General features: G+C 46.0%; 1 protein-coding gene across 1 annotated transcript in view; it reads right to left on the bottom strand.

The window, feature by feature from the left end:
* The window catches only part of LOC106564233 (nucleoredoxin-like protein 1), a 10,930-nt gene extending 4,931 nt beyond the window's left edge, over positions 1-5,999 (bottom strand). Inside the window, exon 1 of the mRNA XM_082958606.1 lies at positions 5,607-5,999. The gene's annotated coding sequence lies outside the window, so the exon portion shown is untranslated. The remainder of the gene's footprint in view (positions 1-5,606) is intronic.
* Positions 6,000-8,028: the final 2,029 nt, after the last annotated feature.

Genomic DNA, 8,028 nt, shown 5'->3' with positions numbered 1-8,028 from the left:
GGGCGCCAGTGGCGAATTTGCCAATCTTGGTGTTCTCTAGCAAATGCCAAACGTCCTGCACGGTGTTGGGCTGTAAGCACAACCCCCACCTGTGGACGTCGGGCCCTCATACCACCCTCATGGAGTCTGTTTCTGACCGTTTGAGCAGACACATGCACATTTGTGGCCTGCTGGAGGTCATTTTGCAGGGCTCTGGCAGTGCTTCTCCTGCTCCTCCTTGCACAAAGGCGGAGGTAGCGGTCCTGCTGCTGGGTTGTTGCCCTCCTACGGCCTCCTCCACGTCTCCTGATGTACTGGCCTGTCTCCTGGTAGCGCCTCCATTCTCTGGACACTACGCTGACAGACACAGCAAACCTTCTTGCCACATTTCGCATTGATGTGCCATCCTGGATGAGCTGCACTACCTGAGCCACTTGTGTGGGTTGTAGACTCCGTCTCATGCTACCACTAGAGTGAAAGCACCGCCAGCATTCAAAAGTGACCAAAACATCAGCCAGGAAGCATAGGAACTGAAAAGTGGTCTGTGGTCCCCACCTGCAGAACCACTCCTTTATTGGGGGTGTCTTGCTAATTGCCTATAATTTCCACCTGTTGTCTATTCCATTTGCACAACAGCATGTGAAATGTATTGTCAATCAGTGTTGCTTCCTAAGTGGACAGTTTGATTTCACAGAAGTGTGATTGACTTGGAGTTACATTGTGTTGTTTAAGTGTTCCCTTTATTTTTTTGAGCAGTATATATATACTGCTCCAAAAAAAAAATATATATATATATATATATATATATATATTTTTTTTTCCCAAGATGGCGTAGCAGTGCAGACGTGATTTGTCGTCCGCTCGTTTACTTTTTGTATTTTTCATCTTTTTTGTATATATTTCAATATATTTTTCAATCTCTTTTCCATTTTTAAATTCAATATACCTTCCGGTAACCCGCCTCACTCAATGTGACACGGATCCAATATTTAGACGTTATAGCCAGAACCTCCATCAGGAGCTAGCCATGAGAAGCTAACCAGCTAATTAGTTACTAGCTATTTAGTCATTGTTAGCCACTGCTAGTGGCCTTTACCTTCTGCACAGGCACCAGCCGTTTTTTAGCCTGGATACCTACCAGCCTTGGACTGTTTTTCTCCACTACAACGCCGGATTCCTGCCATAAACCCTAGACCATTACTCCTGATCATCACAGCTAGCTAGCTGCCACCGAGTGACCCAGCCCCGAAGCTAGCCCTGAGCCAGGCCCACCTCCCGGCCTACTCTGTGATCACCCGGCTACTCACCTGATGCCTCTCGGACTCTACCCCAACACGGCTAGAATCCACTACTCCACCGTATTCTTGATGTAAGCTCTGGACCTTTGCATCGAATCATCATTGCTAGCGAGCTGCTACCGAGTGGCTGTAGTGGCTAATGCCCCTGCCCCGGAGCTAGCACCAGTTAGCCGCGAGCCAGGCGCATCTCCCGGATAGCAAACGAAATTACTGCAACTACAATACCTCTTTCGCCATATGGCCCGGACCTTTTGTCAAGACGTTATTCCATACGCTGTGCCTTCAACCGGCCTTTGCCGGACGTCGGGGCAGACGCTTCTACTTACCCCAGCCTGCTAACTTTAAACGCTGTGTCTCCCACATGCTAGCGTAGTAATGACTACCCCGCGGCTTCCCTGTTCCATCTATTGCTGTTCACTGGACCCTATGATCACTTGGCTACATAGCTGATGCCTGCTGGACTGTTCATTTATCACGGTATTCCACTTCATTTATTTTTTATTTATCTGTCGGCCCCAACCCCGAACTCAGGCTGTGTGTAGTTAACCGACCCTCTCTGCCCATTCATCGCCATTTTATCTGTTGTTGTTGTCTTAGCTGATTAGCTGTTGTTGTCTTAGCTAGCTCTCCCAATCAACACCTGTGATTGCTTTATGCCTCGCTTTATGTCTCTCTCAAATGTCAATATGCCTTGTATACTGTTGTTTAGGATAGTTATCATTGGTTTAGTTTACTGCGGAGCCCATAGTCCCACTCTAAATGCCTCAGATACCTCCTTTGTCCCACCTCGCACACATGCGGTGACCTCACCCAGTATAACCAGCGTGTCCAGAGATGCAACCTCTCTTATCATCACTCAGTGGCTTACCTCCACTGTACCCGCACCCCACCATACCCCTGTCTGCACATTATGCCCTGAATCCATTCTACCACACCCAGAAATCTGCTCCTTTTATTCTCTGTCCCCAACGCACTAGACGACCAGTTTTGATAGCCTTTAGCCATACCCTCATCCTACTCCTCCTCTGTTCCTCGGGTGATGTAGAGGTTAACCCAGGCCCTGCATGTCCCCAGGGACTCTCATTTGTTGACTTCTGTAATCAAAAAAGCCTTGGTTTCATGTATGTTAACATCAGAAGCCTCCTCCCTAAGTTTGTTTTACTCACTGCTTTAGCACACTCCGCCAAGCCTGATGTCCTTGCCGTGTCTGAATCCTGGCTTAGGAAGGCCACCAAAAATTCTGAGATTTCCATACCCGAATACAACATTTTCCATCAAGGTTGAACTGCCAAAGGGGGAGGAGTTGCAATCTACTGCAGAGATAGCTTGCAAAGCTCTGTCATACTTTCCAGGTCTATGCCCAAACAGTTCGAGCTTCTAATTTTAAAATGTAATCTCTCCAGAAACAAGTCTCTCACTGTTGCCACCTGTTATAGACCCCCCTCAGCTCCCAGCTGTGCCCTGGACACCATATGTGAATTGATTGCCTCTCATCTATCTTCAGAGTTCGATCTGTTAGGTGACCGAAACTGGGATATGCTTAACACCCCGGCAGTCCTACAATCTAAGCTAGATGCCCTCAATCTCACACAAAGCATCAAGGAACCCATCAGGTGCAACCCTAAATCCGTAAACATGGGCACCCTCATAGATATTATCCTGACCAACTTGCCCTCCAAATACACCTCTGCTGTTTTCAATCAGCGATCACTGACTCATTGCCTGCATCTGCTAATGGGTCCGCGGTCAAACGACCACCCCTCATCACTGTCAAACGCTCCCTAAAACACTTCAGCGAGCAGGCCGTTCTAATCGACCTGGCCCGGGTATCCTGGAAGGATATTGACCTCATCCCGTCAGTCGAGGATGCCTGGTCGTTCATTAAAAGTTATTAAATAAGCATGCCCCTTTCAAAAAATGTAGAACTAAGAACAGATATAGCCCTTGGTTCACTCCAGACCTGACTGCCCTTGACCAGCACAAAAACATCCTGTGGCGGACTGCAATAGCATCGAATGGTCCCCGCGATATGCAACTGTTCAGGGAAGTCAGGAAGCAATACACGCAGTCAGTCAGGAAAGCAAATGCTAGCTTTTTAAAACAGTTTTGGGACACTGTAAAGTCCATGGAGAACAAGAGCACCTCATCCCAGCTGCCCACTGCACTGAGGCTAGGTAACAGGGTTACCACCGATAAATCCATGATAATCAACAATTTCAATAAGCATTTCTCTACGGCTGGCCATGCTTTCCGCCTGGCTACCCCGACCCCGGCCAACAGCTCCGCACCCCCCGCAGCTACTTGCCCGAGCCTTCCCAGCTTCTCCTTCACCCAAATCCAGATAGCAGATGTTCTGAAAGAGCTGCAAAACCTGGACCCGTACAAATCAGCTGGGCTAGACAATCTGGATCCTCTTTCTAAAATTATCCTCCGCCATTGTTGCAACCCCTATTGCCAGTCTGTTCAACCTCTCTTTCGTATCGTCCGAGATCCCTAAAGATTGGAGAGCTGCCGTCATCCCCCTCTTCAAAGGGGTGACACTCTAGACCCAAACTGTTATAGACCTATATCTATCCTGCCCTGCCTTTCTAAAGTCTTCGAAAGCCAAGTTAACAAACAGATCACTGACCATTTCGAATCCAACCGTACCTTCTCCGCTGTGCAATCCCATTTCCGAGCTGGTCACGGATGCACCTCAGCCACACTCAAGGTACTAAACGACATCGATAAAAGACAGTACTGTTCAGCCGTCTTCATCGACCTGGCCAAGGCTTTCGACTCTGTCAATCACCACATTCTTATCGGAAGACTCAATAGCCTTGGTTTCTCAAATGACTGCCTCGCCTGGTTCACCAACTACTTCGCAGACAGAGTTCAGTGTGTCAAATCGGAGGGCCTATTGTCTGGACCGACGGCAGTCTCTATGGTGGTATATATCCCTGTATATATCAATGTTGTCGCTCTTGCTGCTGGTGATTCCTTGATCCACCTCTACGCAGACGACACCATTCTGTATACATCTGGCCCTTCTTTGGACACTGTGTTAACTGTCCTCCAAACGAGCTTCAATGACATACAACACTACTTTCATGGCCTCCAACTGCTCGTAAATGCTAGTAAAACCAAATGCATGCTTTTCAACCGTTCGCTGCCCGCACCCGCCTGGCCGACTAGCGTCACTACTCTGGACGGTTCTGACCTAGAATATGTGGACAACTACGAATACCTAGGTGTCTGGTTAGACTGTAAACTCTCCTTCCAGACTCATATTAAACATCTCCAATCCAAAATCAAATCTGGAAACTTACCCTAGTAAAACTGACTATCCTACCGATCCTCGACTTCGGCAATGTCATTTTCAAAATTGCTTCCAATACTCTACTCAGCAAACTGGATACAGTCTATCACATTGCCATCCGTTTTGTTACCAAAGCCCCTTATACCACCCACCACTGAGACCTTTATGCTCTAGTCGGCTGGCCCTCACTACATATTCGTCGCCAGACCCACTGGCTCCAGGTCATCTATAAGTCTATGCTAGGTAAAGCTCTGCCTTATCTCAGCTCACTGGTCACTATAGCAACACCCACCCGTAGCACGCGCTCCAGCAGGTATATCTCACTGGTCATCCCCAAAGCCAACACCTCCTTTGGCCGCCTTTCCTTCCAGTTCTCTGCTGCCAGTGACTGGAACGAATTGCAAAAATCGCTGAAGCTGGAGACTTATATTTCCCTCAGTAACTTTAAACATCAGCTATCTGAACAGCTGTACATAGTCCATCTGTAAATAGCCCACCCAATCTACCTACCTCATCCCCATATTGTTTTAATTTACTTTTCTGCTCTTTTGCACACCAGTATCTCTACTTGCACATCATCATCTGCTCATCTATCACTCCAGTGTTAATCTGCTAAATTGTAATTACTTTGCTACTATGGCCTATTTATTGCCTTACCTCCTCACGCCATTTGCACACACTGTATATAGACTTTCTATTTGTTCTACTGTGTTATTGACTGTACGCTTGTTTATTCCATGTGTAACTGTGTTGTTGTTTGTGTCGCACTGCTTTGCTTTATCTTGGCCAGGTCGCAGTTGTAAATGAGAACATGTTCTCAACTACCTTACCTGGTTAAATAAAGGTGAAAAAAAAAATTACTATTATTGTTGTGTTGCTTACTAGTTAGCCCTGTAAGCTACAGTTGGTAGGCACCCATAATAATAATAATCTACCCTGGAAATATAATCTATAGAACAGGCCTCCCCATTCAAGTCAACGATGGCGTAATAGGTGGACTAAAACTATCTCTAGATCGAACAGATATCTACCAGTTATCTCAGAGTGTTGACCTTCAGACTGTAGTCTGTAGTCCTCTCTGTCTCTCCGTCTGGCAGGTTGTCCAAAAACCGTTCCCGTTATCGATTTTTCTTCATCTTCATCTTCATCTTGTCTGTTCCTCTGTTGTTTCCCTCCCTCTTTCTCTCCCTCACTCTCCCTCGCTCCCTTCTTTCCGTTATTCCTTCATTCTTTATTCGTCTGCCTCTCTTCCCAGTGTTTTCCGTCCCTCTCTCTCTCTGTTTCTCTATCTCTCTCTCTCTCCTCTGTCCCCGTGTCTCTCTCCCTGTCGCCTCCCCTCTCCTCCCCCTAGAGTGGGAGATTAGCTGGGTCAGAAGAGTAGGGTGAGTCAGACACTGAGAATATCACTTGTGTGGGAGACAGAGAGAGATAGAAGAAAGAGTGAGAGAGACAGAGAGAGAGACAGAGAGAGAGAGAGAGAGAGAGAGACAGAGAGAGACAGAGAGAGCGAGAGAGAGGGAGGTAAGTCAGCTAAACCTCAGCGGATCAACTACACTAATCACATTATATCAGAAGGAGAGGGGAGAAGAGAGAAAGACAGAGGAGAGAGAAAGAGAGTGTGACGGGTAGTGGTGCTGCGTCCAGACTCTGTGTGTGTGTGTGTGTGTGTGTGTGTCTGCTGACTGTGGTGTTAAATGATTACTATGAAGTGTGTTGGTGTTAATCCAATAAGAAACACAGGCTGAAAATACCTGCAGACTAATCAGAGGGAGAGAGAGAGAGAGAGAGAGAGAGAGAGAGAGAGAGAGAGAGAGAGAGAGATCCACCCTTCCCTTGGTGCAGCTCTTGGTGCAGCTCATGCGAAATATCGAAAGAAGACGCCCCCTGTAGGCCAGGGGAAGGCAACTAGATTCAACTGTGGTACAACTAGATACACCATTCTGTATACATCTGGCCCTTCTTTGGACACTGTGTTAACTAACCTCCAGACGAGCTTCAATGACATACAACTCTCCTTCCGTCACCTCCAACTGCTCTTAAATGCAAGTAAAACTAAATGCATGCTCTTCAACTGATCGCTGCCTGCACCTGCCCGCCCATCCAGCATCACTACTCTGGACGGCTCTGACTTTGAATACGTGGATATCTACAAATATCTAGGTGTCTGGTTAGACTGTAAACTCTCCTTCCAGACTCACATTAAGCATCTCCAAACCAAAATGAAATCTAGAATCGGCTTCCTATTTTGCAACAAAGCCTCCTTCGCTCACGCCGCCAAACATACCCTCGTAAAACTGACTATCCTACCGATCCTCGACTTCGGCGATGTCATTTATAAAATAGCCTCCAACACTCTACTCAACAAATTGGATGCAGTCTATCACAGTGCCATCCGTTTTGTCACCAAAGTCCCATATATTACCCACCACTGCGACCTGTATGCTCTCGTTGGCTGGCCCTCGCTTCATACTCGTCGCCAAACCCACTGGCTCCAGGTCATTTTACATTTACATTTACGTCATATAGCAGACGCTCTTATCCAGAGCGACTTACAAATTGGTGCAATCACCTTATGATATCCAGTGGAACAACCACTTTACAATAGTAAATCTATATCTTTTTTTTTGGGGGGGGGGGGGGGGGTTAGAAGGATTACTTAATCCTATCCCAGGTATTCCTTAAAGAGGTGGGGTTTCAGGTGTCTCCGGAAGGTGGTGATTGACTCCGCTGTCCTGGCGTCGTGAGGGAGCTTGTTCCACCATATTATTGACTGTATGTTTGTTTATTCCATGTGTAACTCTGTGTTGTTGTATGTGTCGAACTGCTGTGCTTTATCTTGGCCAGGGCACAGTTGTAAATGAGAACTTGTTCTCAACTAGCCTACCTGGTTAAATAAAGGTGAAATAAAAAGTTAAAATAAAACTGCTTGACGATTTTTGTAATACAGACTCAAAAGAGATGAACTGTAGCGCCCATGTGTGGCGTGATAAGGAATTGCACATATAACACAGAATATTTGGGAGTGAACCAGCGGTATCTTCATAGATGTGGGAAGTAGGGGTCCTGAGGCTGCTGCAGCATCCCCTGAAAAATGGGAATTAAAAAATAGGAGGTGTGGCTAAGCAAGCACAGTGACGTTCTTTCTAAAAAAGAATAATCAGATTCCTAATAATCATAAGGTTTGTAAAGCGCTTTCGTTATACAAGAAAAATCTCAAAGTGCATCAATCTCAAAGTGCATTTTACATGTCAGCAGTTAATTATGTTTTCAATACAAAGCACTTTAAAAATCTAAAAGCTTTGATTTGACTTTCTTATAAAGTTATTATAAAGCTATTATAAGCTATTATTAAGGCATTATACAGGTATTATACAGGTATTATAAGCAGTTATAAAGGTATTATAAAGGTATTATGAGCTATTATAAGGTTTTATACAGGTATTATACAGGTAT

Source organism: Salmo salar, chromosome 12 (genome assembly GCF_965601325.2).
Source record: "Salmo salar chromosome 12, fSalSal1, whole genome shotgun sequence".
Lineage (NCBI taxonomy): Eukaryota > Metazoa > Chordata > Actinopteri > Salmoniformes > Salmonidae > Salmo > Salmo salar.
The sequence above is the reverse complement of the archived record's forward strand: the minus strand, read 5'-3'. Positions and strand labels throughout refer to the sequence as shown.